The following is a 15,766-nucleotide window of genomic DNA, read 5'->3' as shown; positions in this document are numbered from 1 at the left end:
TTTATTAATAATAAAGTTAACATATAATAAATAGATTAGTTATTATTATTAATTTTAATTTAAAAGTAGCTAGATTATCTTAATTACCTTTCAAATGGATACATCCACCTATATTGGACGGGTCCCCCAACTTTGGCTTCATATGGCAAATGAACCGGTAGATGCTCCATGGAGTTAAAAAATGCAGGAGGAAAGATCATTTCAAGCTTACACAATATCTGTGGTATTTGCTCTTCCAGACGAATCTCAACAACTGCATTCCAAACGTTTGTCGGCACGAGGTGTTTCAAAGCAACGGGTAATAATCGCTTTATGAATATATGACAATCATGACTTTTCAAGCCTTGCAACTTCAGCTTCTTAAGATCAACACATCGACTAAAATCTGATGCATACCCATCAGGAAACTTCAAATTTTGTAACCACTCACACAATACCTTTCTCTTAGCTTTGTCGAGAGTGAAAATGGATGTTGGCTTAGACCCGTCGCCGCGAATGTGTAATTTGGGACGATGACAAAATTTCTGCAAATCTTTTCTAGAAGCAATGCTATCACATTTTTCACCTTCTACGTCCATGATCATGTCAATTAGTTGCTCAAAGCAATTCTTTTCTATGTGCATTACATCCAAATTATGTCTTATCAACATTGTCTTCCAATAAGGAAGGTCCCAAAGAATGCTTCTTTTAAACCAACCGTTTTTCTGCTTTTTCAATTCTTTAAATTCTTCCTCGGTACCATCAATAGGGGATGGTAAATCACATACCGTCTTCCATATCTCATCCCCAGGCACTCGTTTCGGAGGGGCATCAAGCACCTCTTTACCTTTTGTGAAAGCTTTCTTGTTCCTCCTATGTGGATTTCCCTCTCGTAAGAAGCATCTATGACAATCAAACCAGCTTATTTTCTTGCTATTAGGAAGCCAAAATGCTTTACTTTCCTCCATGCAACAAGGACATGGTTTTTGTCCTTGTGTAGACCACTCAGATAGCATACCATAGGCAGGAAAATCATGTATTGTCCACAAAAGGGAAGATTTAAGTTGAAAATTTTGTTTTTTAGACACATCATAAGTTTCCACCCCAACTTCCCACAAATATTTCAACTCCTCCACCAATGGTTGTAAATAAACATCCAAATTACGTTTCGGGCTTTTTGGTCCGGGAACAATAAGTGACAAGAAGATAAATGGTCTTTTCATACATAACCAAGGTGGTAAATTGTATGGTGTGACCATAACAAGCCAACAAGAATACTTCCTCCCAAAATTACCGAAAGGATCAAATCCATCCGTACACAAGCCAAGTCGTAGATTGCGGGGTTCCTTGGCAAAATCAGGATACATCTGATCAAATCGTTTCCATTCTTCCCCATCACTAGGATGACTCATCTTCCCCGGAGCACATGGGTTTTCTTTGTGCCATCTCATTTGTTCGGAAATGTTTTTGGTGGCATAGATTCTTTAAAGTCTTGGTGCGAGAGGAAAGTAAAACAATTGGTTACATGCTATTGGTTTCTTACTCTTTTTGGCCCTCTTACTACCGTTGCGTTTTTTCAACACCAAAACTGTATCTCCTTCACTTGTCTCATATCTATCCGCCCCACAATCTTTACATTTGTCAAGCAAAGCATCATCTTTCCAAAATAGCATACATCCTTCGGGACATGCATCAATCTTTTCATGCGTAATCAAGACCTTTAACTACTTTTTTGGTAGTATAGAAACTTCGGGTCATGAAATTATCATCGGGGAAAGATTCCTCAAGGAACGAGGCAATGCCATCAACAGCAGCAAATGGCATATTAAACTCACATTTCAAGGTAATTAGCCTAGAAGCGGCTTGTAACAATGTCATTCTGCTTCCTTCATACAAGGGTTTTTCTGAGGCTTTAACATGTCAAGAAAGGCTTTTGCTTGTGGGTGTGGCGGTTGTTCTTCAGAAATAGTTGTATGGTCATCACTATTAAAAATAGTGGAATCCATAGCATCAACAACCATCTCTCTATATGGGTTCTCATCATTTTGTATTTGTTGGGTGTGAGCTTGTTCATGAATTGGAGAATATGCTTCTCCATGTGAAATCCAATTGTAATAATTTGGCTTAAACCCGTTTATAATGAGATGTTCTTCTACTACAATGTCAAGCCGGTATTTCAGGTTTTTGCATTTGGCACAAGGGCACCTAAGTTTTTTGTCTACCAAGTCATATTCATCTTGTTGTTTAGCAAATTCAAAAAACTCGCTAACACCCTTTATAAATCTAGCGGTAGGACGTCTTTTCTTATTGGAATGGTCTAATCTTCCTTCATACATCCATGAACGTTCCAATCTCTTCATTTTAATCTAAAGAAGACCCCACAATAATTTAAACATGTTTAAAAAATAACAATAATATTACATACAAAATTTAAACATTATACTCCACATTATACAATAAACAATGAAAACAATATATAAATATTGTCAATAAGTAATCCATCTTCGAATGGGGTCCTTATCACTCCAACCTAAACCCGTCAATGTACGTTTCAAGTCACTACCAAACACACTTGTAATTTATTAATGAGGAAAAAATTCGCAGACAATTCTCTTGATTCTCCAAATACACATCTATGTAGAATAACTAATTACTCCACATATACATGTATTCGGAGAACATTAAAGGGATCGCCACCAAACTCATTCCTCATTTATAAATCACAAGTACGTGTTTACTACCTAAATGACTTGAAACGTACAAAGACAGTCCCAAAATGGGGACTATTCAAGAATTACTCCTAATGAGTAATTGTTGAACGGGTACTAAGTCAACATCAAATCAAACAACAACACAATCAAGTACTAAATTAATTAAGTCAATCAAGAGCACAATTCAACCACATAATAAAGGTTTCTATCCTAAAGTCCGTAGCATAATTTGAACTAAAATTAGTAAATTTAAAAGGTAACTGGTAAGAGGAGGTTACCTAATCAAGTAAAAGCAAAAATGAAAAGAAAACAAGAAGCAACAGCTACCGTGTACGGTGGTGCCTAGTAGCGCGGTGACAACCCTGAAAAGAGAAGAAAAAACAAAAAAAAACAAGGTTATTCAACCTCAATTCATCAATAACATGAATTATCAAACTAAATTTATCAAAATCAAGTCCTAAAGAAGGTTCCACTTAGCTAATAGCTAATTTCTCTTAATCCAAAAGACGGTTCCACTTAGCTAATTCCATTAATGCAAAAGACGATTTCACTTAGCTTAATATTAATAATAATACGACGATTTCACTTAACTTAGTAATAATAATAATAATAATAATAATAATAATATTAATTAAGACGGTTCCACTTAGCTTAATACTAATGATAATGAGACGGTTTCACTTAGCTACCAACACCAAACACCACCCCACGATCCACCCCAACCACGGCCGACCGCCGGCCGACCACCACCCACCGAACCACCCCCACCCATAACCCTAAACCAAGACAAAAACCCCTTTAATCATTCCCTTTTAATTCAAACACAAATTAAACTAAATCTAACAACAAATTAAACTAAATCTAACTACAAATTAATCAAACATACTAACTACAAATAAATCTAACCAACTAACCACAAATTAATCAAACTAACTACAAATTAATCTAACAAATTGAACTAATTAAACTGAAATTAAACAAAAACAACTAACCTAATTAAAGAGGGTGGATGTGTCGGTGGAAATGGCGGTGGAAATGGCGGTGGAAGGGTGGTTGTGTGGTGTTGTTGGTTGGTTGTGTCGTCGTCGCCGTTGTTTCGCTCTCCCGACTTTTTTTTTTGTTTCGTAAAGAGTAAAGTATGAGAGAGGCTGGTTTCTATTAAAAATTTTGGCGACTGAATTTCATTTTGGCGAATGAAATTCAGTCGCCAAATTTGGCGACTACACATATATCAGTCGCCAAATTTAAACACTCGGTCGCCAAATTTATTCCCTTTTTAAAAAATGACAGCATGGTTTCTACTAAAAAAATTGGCAACTGAAATTCATTTTGGCGACTGAATTTCAGTCGCCAAATTGGCGACTACACATAAATCAGTTGCCAAATTTAAAATCTCGGTCGCCAAGTTTGATTCCCTTTTTAAAAAAGGCAGTCGCCAAATTGGCGACTGATTTCAGTCGCCAATTTGGCGACTAAATATATTAGTCGCCAAATTTCGGTCGCCTGTTTTAGATTTTCTTGTAGTGAGTTGAGCTAGAAATAACATCCTTGCGTATTCTACTCGAAAGTCAGATCCCAGAAGCCGATTGGAAGAGGGACATATATGAAGAACTCATCCTCCTGGATGAACGAAGGTTGCGCGCATTACATAATGTGCAAACATATCAGGCACGTATCAAACGAGCTTTCAACAAAAGGGTTAAGCCAAGGAACATCAAAGAGGGAGACCTAGTGCTCAAATCAGTTAGAGCTATTTTACCTGTCGATCCACGAGGAAAGTTCAAACCCAACTGAGCCGGACCATTTCTGGTCAAGTCCATACTCCAGGGGGTGCGATTAGAATCACAGACCTAGATGGGAATGAGTTTGCCAACCCAACTTACCTCGACCAACTGAAATGTTACTATGCCTAGAATAGGAACAAAGAACGCGCCTCGCGTAACCTCACGTGTCGCTCCTGTGGCACGAAATAAAAAATGGCCCCTGGCCAGCTGAAATAAAGCTAACGTCATCTTGCTCTTGCATTTTGACAAATCGTCATCCTCATATCATCAAATAAACTGAATTATGCTTTAGGAGTAAGTAAAGCTCATGCTTATTTTCTAAGTTCATTACAAGCTCTTGCTTAGAACAATTACTCTTTTACATTTACTCGAACTACACGCAAGGGTTTGATTTCATTTTTAAAATGAATACGTAGGCAATCCTTCACAGGATACAACCCATTAATTTTTAAATGTAAATATAAGGACATTTGCATATGCATTTGGAATTCGACAAGAATAATACAAGAAAATCCCAACGGTTTCATAACCAATAAATCTTTTATTCATTTCCTTCCATAATAATAATAGTATGCCACATAATAAAAATAATGCTAAAATAAATAGGCTAGGATTCCAAAAACCCCAACATTTTATTACAAATAATAATAATAATAATAATAATAATAATAATAATAATAATAATAATAATAATAATAATAATAATAATAATAATAATAATAATAATAATAATAATAATAATAATAATAATAATAAAAATAATAATTATTATTATTATAATAATAATAATAATAATAACAACAATAATAATAACAATAATAACAACAATAATAATAACAACAATAATAACAATAACAATAACAATAACAATAACAATAACAATAACAATAACAATAACAATAACAATAACAATAACAATAACAATAACAATAACAATAACAATAACAATAACAATAACAATAACAATAACAATAACAATAACAATAACAATAACAATAACAATAACAATAACAATAACAATAACAAGAACAATAACAATAACAAGAATAATAACAATAACAAGAATAATAACAATAACAAGAATAATAACAATAACAAGAATAATAATAATAATAATAATAATAATAATAATAATAATAATAATAATAATAATAATAATAATAATAATAATAATAATAATAATAATAATAATAATAATAATAATAATAATAATAATAATAATAATAATAATAATAATAATAATAATAATAATAATCCGGGGTGTGTTGATGGAATTTACACCTTCCATATTCATGGTATTCCGAGACCTGTGGCTCCTTCTACTTCGGGTTCTTCTGATGATAGTGTAGAGCTCGTTCAGTGGTCTATATCTTCGCTGGATCGTTTGCTGTCTTTAGGCCTTCGCACCGTGAAATCTATTCCTCATAAGTGCCGTCTTGGGTTTGCTCGGGCTTTGAAAGGGGCCTTGGATGCGGTGTTTGATGTCCCTAGTGATCTCTCCCGCTGTGTTCGGTTGCTTGTTCTACCACTGTGTTTGCTCAGGACTTTCGCTCCTCGGAGTAATCATGAGTGTCGGACTGCTATTCGGCGTCAAGCATCGGGAGGAGAGTATTGCGGGCTATACTTGCTGGGACACCTTGGGGGGGGGGTGAGTTATTCTGAGGAGTGCTTTGATGAGGGTCCTTCTTCATTTTTCGTGGATGAGGATCTGGATTTGTGTGAGCTTAACCTCCATGATGTCGGCGGAAGATTTCGATGGCCATTATCTTGCTCTTTGTACGGGTGCTTTTTCTTCCTGGGGTCGCCCCTACTCCGATGCCACTCTTGTGGCCCTGCGTGAGAAGCATCCTGTCGCCCCGCCTCCTTCATTGCCTCCTCTGTCTGGGGATCATCATCCTCTGGTTGCCTCTTCGGCGGTGGTCTTGGATATGATTCGGAGCTTCCCTCGTGGTACTTCCTGTGGGAGGGATGGTTTTCGTGCCCAGCACCTTATGGACTGTTTGAGTGGCGCTGTTGTGGCTATCTCCGATGATTTGATCACTTCTATTGCTAGGGTGGTTAATCTTTTTCTTGAGGGCCGGTGTCCTCTTCCTCTGGGTGAGTACATTGCCAGCGCCCCTCTCACACCACTCGTTAAACCGGGTGGTGGAGTTCGTCCTATTGTTGTTGGTACGGTCTGGAGACGGCTTGTCTCAAAGGTTGGTGCTTCTATGGTTGGCCCGTCTTTATCTTCTTATTTTGATGGGCTACAGTTTGGGGTGGGTGTGTCCGGTGGAGGAGAGGCTATCTTGCATGCCTTGAACCGGCTCATTGAGGCTCGGGGGCTCAGGTGGGGCTTTCTATGCTGCTGGTTGTTTTCCAGAATGCGTTCAACCTTGTTGACCGTTCGACCATGCTCCAGGAGGTTCGCCGTCGTTGCCCGGCTCTCTCCCGTTGGTTGGAGTTTTGTTATTCCAGCCCCGCCCGCCTTTTTTATGGGGAGCACTGCTTGTGGTCTTGTCAGGGTGTTCAATAGCGTGATCCGTTGGGGCCTTTGCTTTTCGCGTTGGTTTTGCATCCCTTGGTTTGCAAGATTCGGGACACATTTGACCTCACTTTGCAGGCATGGTACTTAGATGATGGCACCATTGTGGGTGATACTTTGGAGGTAGGGAAGGTTTTGGACTTGATTAGGTTGGATGGCCCTCATTTTGGTTTACACCTTAATGTCTCCAAGACGGAGGTCTTTTGGCCTGTTGAGGACCCACGGAGCCGGCTACCTGGGGTCTTCCCCACTTCTATCTCTTGGCCATTGCGCGGTGTTACAGTATTGGGAGGACATGTCAGTACTTGTCCTGGGTTTAGCAGTGAGATTGTGGCGACGAGAGTAACTAAGACCATTAAGCTAATGGACTTGGTTGCGAGGATTGAGGACCCGCAATGTGAGTTGCTTCTTCTTCGAGCTTGTACTGGTATTTCTAAGCTCTACTTCTCTCGTCGTACTTGCTCCCCTAGTGTTTTTGGGTCTGTCCATCTTCCTTTTGATGCCGCTCTGCGTTCTAGCTTGGAAATTATTGTCACCGCGTCAGGGCCGGGATTTGGGGATTGGCAGTGGCGCCTTGCTACATTCCCTTTTCATCTTGGTTGACTTGGTGTCTATGCGGCGGGAGATGTTTTATTTTATGCCTTTATTGCGTCCCGCTTGCAGTTTGCAGGCTAAGCTCCTCGGCCCTTCTGGTATTGTAGCTGCTGGCCCTGCTTTTGATGATGTTGCGCATGTGTTTACTGCGACTACAGGTTCTGATATATTAGGTCACCCTAGTGAAATTGCTGCCCCCAAACTTATGAGGAAATTGGCAGACATTTATTTCACGACGGTTGCTGCTGCCTCAGAGTCTGTTTTCTCTTTGACACCGCGCCAGCTTGCTTTATGGAAGTCTCAGCAGGGTTCTCACTCCTCCGATTGGTTACGTGCGGTTCCTATCTCAGGGTTGGGGCAGACTATGAACGGGAGGACTTACCGTAGTGTCTTTGGGGTATCGCCGGGTGTTCCGTTATTCACGGTATCTAGGCCCATCCCGCTTGCTCTCGGGTTTTTTTTGGGGATGTTTTTGGGGACCACGCTATTTCTTGTCTTGACCGGTCTTGTGGGCGTTAAACATTGGCATAACCTTATCGGGACACTCTTTTTGACATCCGCTATAGATCCGGTATTTCGCGGGGAAGGAGGTTGATATCGGTTTGGTTGATGGGCATGGTGGCTCTCTTCGTCCTGCGGATTTATTGCTTTATTCTTGGGACGGGGGCGTGATGTGTGTGTCGACCGACGGGTTCTTCACCTTTGACTCGGCCCGGGTTGGCGATTTTGTGCGGGCCGGGTTGTCGGCCCGATCTTTGCTCGGCGAAAGTGTGCTAAGTATGGGGATTTGTGCGCGGTAGCGGGTTATGGTTTCCTACCTTTCTCTTTCTCTTCACTGGGGGAGCTGAGTTCGGATGCTGTTGCCTTGCTCAAGCGGATCCAGAAATTCTCGGTATCTCAGGATGCTGGGGCTCGGGTAGCCGCTTACATTTTTACTCGTCTTAGCTTTACTATTGCTAAGGGTGTGGGAGCCCAGATTGTCTCTCGGCTCCCCACCAATTTCATGTAAACCTTTTTTTTTTATTTATTTTAATGAAAGCTGCGCGCATCTTATAATAATAAATAATAATAATAATAATAATAATAATAATAATAATAATAATAATAATAATAATAATAATAATAATAATAATAATAATAATAATAATAATAATAATAATAATAATAATAATAATAATAAAGACTTAGGCTATTCTTCCATTTTCCCTTTGCCTTTGTCGTTTTTGTCATATTTCCTATCTCGACCACGAGCCGGGCGCTCCTGCGCTATCTCAGACCTAATCACCAATGGTATCTCTCGTGGTCTAGCCTTGCCATTCTTATCAACCACCTTTTCCACGACAAGAGAGGTCTTCGGTTTCTTCGACGGATGAACAACTCGAAATCCGGCTTCTTCCTCTCCCTCCGTCAAGTGCTTCTCTTTCTCCTTCTCTACATCACGAACCTTGTAGTCAACAGGCTCGCGCTTCCTTAGCCTCTTGCGCTCCTTAGGAGTAGTAGCCTTCCTCCACTGCAAGTACGAATCTGATACCCATAATGCGGTAACAGAAGAGTTTAGGAACCACATGTTTCTCTGAGCCCATTTGATGGCCCACTCTCTTCGGCTCTCAGTAGTAAGCGCATGGCAGCCGGAGGAATAGTATCAAGCTTCGGAATCGTCTGCTTCAATCCAACCTACCTCATCAGCCTCTCTGTGAAAATGCATATCATAAACTCCAAGCCAGGAATGCGCACCGATCGAGTAGGATCCAGAGACGACACTCCATTAATAGACTTGAGGTACCACCATGGTACAATCCACCTAATCAGGGGACCATCCTCGTTCTTCAGCTTGTTCTCCCAGAAGTTGTAAACTCGAGGAAAGTCCACCATGTAAAGCCTAGTCCTCATTGCAATTGAGCGAGCATGATAAGCAGAAACATTAACTGGGGGCTCGATCAGCCGCAAGCGCTCCATAAGTCAGACCTACCAAAATGAAGGTATTAGTATAAACGAAAAAAAAAACGAAAAAAAAAAACGAACGAAAAAAAAAAGAAAAAAGTTGTATTCTTTTACCTGCAAGATGATGGGACTTCCTAAATAAGGAAGGTCGCGGTTGGCTTTCCTGTTATCTAACCCCAATAGGATCTCTCCGAAACATAAGCGAGTTGGGTTCCTGCGCAGGTCCATTTGCTCAACTAGGCTCAAATAGCGAGGATCACCTCTCATATCCTCATCAACATGCCCTTTAAGGACATAACCATGAAATAGACAAAACCCCAATGCCCTACGCCTCGCAACATAAGATATAGAAGGGTCTGCCCTATTTATGAATCGATCGATAAAATCAAGCATTCAGACTCCTTTTGAGGTCACAAGACGGTCAATCTCAGCTCTTGTCAACCAAAACAAATCCCTAAATTTATTCTTATACCATTGAGAAGTAGAGGGTATAGCAGGCATACGTTCTGGGTCCCAACCGCCAATTGCAACCATTTCTTTAGGAAACGGACAGATATCGCCTCCAGGGAAAGCAAATACGTGGAAATTCGGGTCCCAATACTCAAGACAAGCATCCAAGAACGGTTTGACCACCTTGATTAGCTTCAAGCTCAAAATCGATCCAAAGTTGTAGGCACCCATATCGTGTTTCTTCACATTTGAGAATTCGTTGGTCCATTCTTTAAGACGGATTTCTAAAGTATTCATGATGTATGATTAATTAGAGAATTTTTATGTAAAAGACGGAAGAAAGGCGGAAGAATTATGTGAATAAAACCTCCATCGACGTCTATATTTATACTAAAAATTGTTTCCTAAAATCTGTCAGGACGGACACACTGGGGAAAGGGCGCAGCACCTGCTGCGCCTCTTCAAAGGGACGCAGCTCATGGTGCGCCTCTTCCTCAGCCTTTCTTCTGTGATTTTCCGCAATTAGATCTTTCCTAATTCCTAAAAGCATAATTTCCTATTCATACGGGTCATTAGTTTTGGTAATTCCGTCAAATTACTATGTTACGAGTTTTCTAAATTCCACGGGCACACATTTCGAGGCGACATCGGCATTTTCGTCATTTCAGCACACTTACCCATTTCTTTTTTAATTTTCTTTTTGGGGAATCGTTTCACCAATTTAATTATTTATTTTCAAACTTAGCCATTTCTTTTTTACTTTTCTTTTTAGGGGAATCATTTCACTCCCGTTTCATATTACATTTCAAACTTATATGTTTCCATTTTCTTTTTTTTAGGGGGTAACCCTCCCTACCGGCCGGTCATTTTCGGCAATTTTTTTGCATTTTTCGAGTCTTTGCCTTGCGCTAATTTAGGCCATGTGTACGAATATGTGTTTTATGTGAATTTCTATGTAAATTTCGGCAGCATGACGGCATAAACCATCTACCAAACCTGTTCAAAGCTAACTTGCAGGTACAAACAAGGCAACCCAGCAGCAAAGGCACTCAGGCCGTCATATATACAACCAAAATAAATATGTACACCAAACTGGGGGCTCGTGCCCGAAACAAAGTCCAAAAGTCCAAAATGAAGGTCCTAAAAATGTACAAAAGTGTATGCACACAGCCAACAACAACAACAACAACAACAACAACAACAACAACAACAACAACAACAACAACAACAACAACAACAACAACAACAACAACAACAACAACAACAACAACAACAACAACAACAACAACAACAACAAACAAACGAACTACTACTGGTCGCCGCCCAACTCGGTAACTCTCGCCTCGAGAGCAGCAATCTCAGCGTCACAAACCTCTAGCTCCCTCAGCAGGCGAGCTGTCTCCTCCCGGGACTGCGCTAGCTCTCGCTCCAAGTCACGCTCCCTCTGCAAATGACAACAATTGGCTCATGTCAATCATTTCAAATATAAAGAAAGTTAGAAAATTCAAAAATGAAGTAAACGGAAGATTCATACCTGACGCCCTCGACCGCCAGCAAGTGCCTCGACGGCAGTAGCCCGTAACCAGCTGGCTACCCTTCACAAAGCCATGAACCGGGATGGCGCTACCTGAATTTCAATAAACAAGGATTCTCAATGATTGGACAAATTTAAACAAGTGTATTCTTATACAAAAAGCTAAACAAGCTGGGGAACGTACCCTCCGAATCAGATGCTGCCACTCGTCCAGGCCAGCATCTGTCACCGCCTCGCCAAAGTCGCGAAGCTCGGAGATTGTCGTCATCCCCGTCGCATCAGTGTACTCGAGGGTTTTGGGGTACGCTGGTGGCTCGACCCCCGCCACCTCAATCTCCTGCAAAAATTAAGTGGTTTCCGTTAACCGATGATCATTCATCGGTTTTTTTTCAAGCCAATCAAAAGAAAAGTGAAGCACTCACCACAACCGGCCAGTACGTCAACCTCCGGTAGAGGAACGCTGAGTAGTCCTCGCCAGGGAGAAGGAGGGTGTCACCGCCAACGTCTTCCAAGTCAGCCTCTCTCTCAGCATAGGAAGGCTCCCTGAAAATCGTCCGAGGAGGATCGATGGGGACCGTGAAAGCATCTCGAGAGCACTGGCGTGTCAAACGCTCGCCCTAGTACCACACGGGACCCATCGACGTCCTCAGCAGCAACCGGCTCGAGCTCCTAGGTCGAAGGACCTCAACCACAAAAGGAGGGGTGCCAGTGTAGTCCGCCCAAGGCCTGGGCACCCACTAATGTAAGCAAACAAGAGGTCATTCTTATGATCAGTTCTAAAAGAAAGCAATGAGAAAACAAGAATAGAAAGATGAGTCGAGGATACTCACGCCGTCCAGCTGCAGAGCGTTCACCTCTCGTCGACAGACGTTGTGAGAAGAACGCTGACTCCTCGTACGACAAATCACCCAATCCCATACAACGGGATAGGCTCTCTCCCCCGGCTCCGTCCTCTTGGGAGCGAAGCTCGGAAAGTAGGATTACACCCACGCCTGCAAAACAAGATAATAAATAAAGATTTTTCATGATTCGATAAATAAAAGGAAATTATTTTTCATGATATGAAACGAAGTTTCATACCACCAGCAGCAGTCCAGGACCAACAGTGGCAGGAGAAGTCTCCTTCTCCACCAGCTCCGGACAAACCATGGCCCTCATGTATTGAATGAGGACCGCAAAACCAGCAGTGACCCAGTCCCAGTGACCTAGGCCACTCAGGTCAGAAAGGAAGGGAAGAAGCTTCGTCGACAGCCACTCTCCCTTGTCTCCGAGGTAGATCGAAGACAAGAACCACCAGAGCCACAAACGAGCTCTCTGCTCCGCAGTACAGGGAGGAGGAGCCGTCTCCCTCGCATCAATCACCACCATCGTCGGGGTCTTCCCAGCAAAGTAATCCCGGACGTAGGAAATCGACACCAACCCGGGAACCGCAGCAGCTTTCGCCGCCAGGTTCCAACCGATCAAGCTCCTAGCCTCAGCCGAGTCCACCCTCATGGCTGTCTCCGGCCACTCCACAACCTCAGTTCCGCACGGCAAGCCAGAAATCATGCCGTAGTCCTCGACGTCGTGTCCCAGAACCGATCGAGGAAAGCTCGAATTTGGCTAAGGTTAGCCTGAATCTTCCTTCCCTTTATGTCCCTCCACGCTCGTACCAAGGCACCAAACGCTCCCCGCTCGATGATGGTCTGCTCCTCCGCCGACAGTCTCCCGTAAGCCTCCATCATCGTAGTGTAACCCGAGAAAGACCTGATGTTCCCGGCCTCCTATTTTGATTCAAAGCAAGAGCTATCTTTAGCTCGAAGGAAAGAGAAAAGGAATAGCAAATAAAAATGAAAGAAGGTAAAGGAAACAATGATGAGTTCAATTTACCAAGCTCTTCACCGTCCTGTAGGACAAGTGACTCTCCGCTGCCCAGATGAGATGTCGGCTATCCCATCTCTCAGCCCACTCCGGTGCTCCCCTCAGCTGGTGACCACCTTGTCCGACGTTGGCCCGCCTCGGGGCCTCCTCCTCGACGACCTCGTCCTCCACAACCGCCACTGCCGCAAGAAAAGCCTGCTCCAACGCCTCCTCGAGCGTACGAGAAGGATCAAGAATAGTGTCCACATCCATGGGACCTCTACCTGACGTAGAAGCTTCGTCACCTGCAAAATTAAAATGAATTGAGGCCGCGTCAATGGACGACGAGCCTTAGTTAGGGAATTTTCGAGCTTTCAAGGCTCCGAAATCGCTCTTTTCTCGCCATCTTTAGCCATTTTCCCAAAACCCCACCCGCTCATGTGGTAGTATGGGTAAATTCAAGCCTAAATCGAAGCCTAGTCATGGATTCGAGTCGGAATTTCGACGGCATTTCGTTATTACGGCAATTATGTCCTAGAAAAGTGTCCTGAAAAAGCCGTCACAAATCAAAAATACGAAATGGTAGGAAGTTTACCCATTATACAAGCAAATATCAAGTTTCATCACAAATGGGCAATCCTAAGGCCATATTCGAAGCGATTTACAACTCAGCTGTTGAGACCGTCTGATTGTGTTAGGAGGAGGATTCGTAGAAGAAGCCTTTTGATATCAGCTGTTGAGACAGTCTGATTGTGTTGCTTTCCAGGTAGGGTTTCCCTACTCAGTATTAGTCCCATGATGTGTTGGTTGTTGTTTGTGATTGTTGAATATTATCATACTCGTATTGTGACGGTTGTTGGCTTTGATTGTTGGTTGTAGCTGTGATTGATTGTATCTGTCTGTGTTCTTCGGGGTGCGTCCCTGGCTGAGTGGAGTCACTTGCGGGAGTGGCTTCACGCCCATGATTCGCCTTCTGTGGAACCCGTCACAGAAGGGATGTGCACATTAATGGATTTGGGTTTATCGTTCGATGGAGATGAGCGGGGCTTAGGTGGGAACGGCTGCGGTCCCCAACTAGCGTCGAGGAGTGACCTGTTGAGATGGGCACTCTGGCAGGGCTACACACTTTAGTGTGTAGTCAGGATTGTGGAGTTGGGTTTGGAGTTCGGAGAATACCTGTGATGATTGAGCTGCTTGTTTACTGTGTTGTTGGTTATATAAATTATGTGATTAGTACTGACCCCGTTTAATGTTTTAAAAACTGTGGTGATCCATTCGGGGGTGGTGAGCAGTTATTGAGCAGGTGTGATATGACGCGTATGGGATAGCTGGGATGAGTCATCACGTGGCAGTTAGAAGTCTTCCTCTGCGTCAGACGATGTTTTATAGCTTTGGTAGTTTTAGCAGTAGACCGTGTTGGAGTAGTGTCCTCCACAATAAGTGCGTTTACATAATAAATCTCGTAAAAGGAATATCAGGGATTTATTTATTTATTTGTCAGCTGGTCATCGTTAATCGGTAATGATTGGCTGACTAGAGTTTGACATTACTGTCATGTGACGGCGGTGATCAGCTGATCCCTTTAGGTCACACCTATAGGATGACGCCCAAATAGAATAAATTAATTGTTTGTATGAGATACGAGATAATTAATTCCTTGTATTATTTGACTTTTAATTAGTCACGTAAATGTATTGTTTGATGACGGGTTACGAACTCGGGACAAGGAGATTTGTTATTTAATTATGTGATATTTAAATAATAAATTTATTAGAATTTATTAATTAATTAATTTTATACGATATGTGTATATGTTTTGAGGTGGAATTAATTAGCTATTAAATTTTACAAGAGGTTGTAAAATTAGCTAAATGGGTTAATATTGACACATTGTATGTTGATAAAATGGTCTTATGATTACTTAATAGTTAAGTAGTCATTGGTAGTTAATTTATATTATTTAAGTGTTAAATAATCAAATTAATATTTAATTATGTCAGATAATTAAATATAAGACTTATAAGCATTTGTGGGGCAAATGTCGAAAATCGAAATGGACCCGAAAGGAACCATTTGGACAGATTTTTATACACTACTAATACACTCATTGTGAGTGGAAAAGGTAGGCATTTCCCACTAGCATTTGTATGTGAATTGTATAAATTTGCATGCCTATATATACCTAAGTCATTCCATCATTTCTTAGGTTGGAAATTTGAAGAAAAATTGGTGTTTGTGTGCTTGTTGTGGATGGTTCATATACACCATCAAAAGACCATATTTTTCTTCTTATTTTGTTCATCCTTTTACAATAAACACATATAAAAGTAAACTAATAATATTATCAAGGTAATAATATTAATTAGTACATCAAATATATATATTACAAAGTTACTACTACTATTAACTA

Source organism: Silene latifolia, chromosome 6 (assembly GCF_048544455.1).
Source record: "Silene latifolia isolate original U9 population chromosome 6, ASM4854445v1, whole genome shotgun sequence".
In the NCBI taxonomy this organism is placed as follows: Eukaryota; Viridiplantae; Streptophyta; class Magnoliopsida; order Caryophyllales; family Caryophyllaceae; genus Silene; species Silene latifolia.
This window is presented reverse-complemented; position numbering follows the sequence as displayed.